Source organism: Budorcas taxicolor, chromosome 6 (assembly GCF_023091745.1).
Source record: "Budorcas taxicolor isolate Tak-1 chromosome 6, Takin1.1, whole genome shotgun sequence".
Classification (NCBI taxonomy): domain Eukaryota; kingdom Metazoa; phylum Chordata; class Mammalia; order Artiodactyla; family Bovidae; genus Budorcas; species Budorcas taxicolor.
In genome coordinates, this window is record NC_068915.1 from 60,098,143 (window position 1) to 60,099,933 (window position 1,791).

Below are 1,791 nucleotides of genomic sequence, written 5' to 3' on the forward strand. Positions count from 1 at the left end.
TAAGATAGTGACTAATGGCAAATTATTAAACATTCTTCTGTTTTATTTTCCTTAACTTGGAAAGGATGCCTACTTATGCCAGGAGGCAGGTCATAAAATGACCTACAGTTTTTAATGACATATGCATCGCTCAGTTTCTCATCTACTTCTTCGATCAGTTTATAGAACTTTCAATTTCACGAATGTTGGTTTCTGCTCCCAGAAGTGAAACCTCTCATTGTTTCGAAAACCTCCTCTTCTGCCATGGCTGCTCCTTAGTCCCTGCCTTCTGCCCAGAATCCTCTCTGTTCTATAAACATGAATTTCTTCCACTCTGATCTCATGAAACTTGGATCCCTACGAGTTAACTATTTTAAAACTTGCTGTACATACAATGTTTTACTGTTCACACTTAAAGCCTGTCTTTTAAGAACTGTTTTAGATGTTTTGTTTTCAGAAATATGTAATGAAAAATAAAGTGAATATATTATAAACATTAATGTAAAGGAAACATGCATCTTATATTATTTGTAGGAATGATTTGAGGCCTAGATGAAGGATCCCTTCCTCAAAAGAAGATTTTGAGGAATCTTCTAGTGCATTTATTTTTTACAGGTCCCTGGGGGCACAGCCAACATGAGACCAATGGGTCCGAGACTTGCCCAACTCACACAGGAAGTGTGCTTGAAGTCTCATTTACTTCTGGTTCAGCCTGACTCTAAGGGTGTAACCCTTTGTAACCCTCTCAGCCTACTGTGGGAATGGTTTCTTACTAGACTTTGTGTCTTCTGTAGACCCAGTGCTTTCATTTCTGACCTCCTCACCGGTCAAAGCCATCTCAATGAAGTTTCAGATTTGCTGGGATCAACGAATGCTCTCAGAGTAAAAGCAGATTCTGTATTCTGATCACTTTTATCGGTTCTTGCATTAGCTTTAGCTTTAGTCTTTTGATTCTTGTCTATTTTGAAGCATCTAGTTACTGTTTTCATATTTTTCCAGAAATTTTGTTTTCCTATGAGAACACTGATCTGAAAAACCTTGCCCACCATTACAGGAAATGAAAATTCACCCACACCCACCCAAACTCTTAAAGAAGGAAATAGAACCAGAGGAAACCAAACAGAGTCTATGAAAAGCAGCAGGTCCTTCCAAGTGTGTTGTGTGGCACTGTGTAGAGCAGAAAGGTGAGAAGGGAGGAGACCACAGACCACAAAGCGAGGGTATGGAATTGTGGTGAGGGCAGATGAGAGGCTCCTAGAAGCCTCTGGGTGCAAGGGAATTTTAAATAGTGAGGATTATTGATTTATCTATACTTTTAAAAAATAGTGACAAATTTAAATGAGCTACTATAGACCCCCTTAAATGGTTGGGAGAACAAAGAGACACTTTCTATGTTGGCTGACTTCTTTGAAACAATATCATTCTATGATTGTGCTACAGAAATCACTGCTTTATCAACCTTACATATATTTGTTTACTACAGCTGATTAAGAGAGTGAAAAGGAAGGGCGAACACAGAAAGGAGGGAGAGAGGAGTAGCCGTACCAAGAGCAAGGCTGTGAAGACACTTATTGTATCAGTAGAATTAGTACCTGTTTCGTGTGAGAGAGAGAGGTTGAATGAAGCATTACCTCTGTCCTGTTGAAGCTCATTGTCCAGTGACAGGCGAGAAGAATATATCATCAAATAATTTGAATACAATCTAGATCTAATCAAGTTTTATTGAGCATCAGCTAAGTGCCACATGATTTCTAAGAAAGAAAAAAAGCAACCCCTGACATCCAACAATTGACCTTAAACTTACAGCTAGAC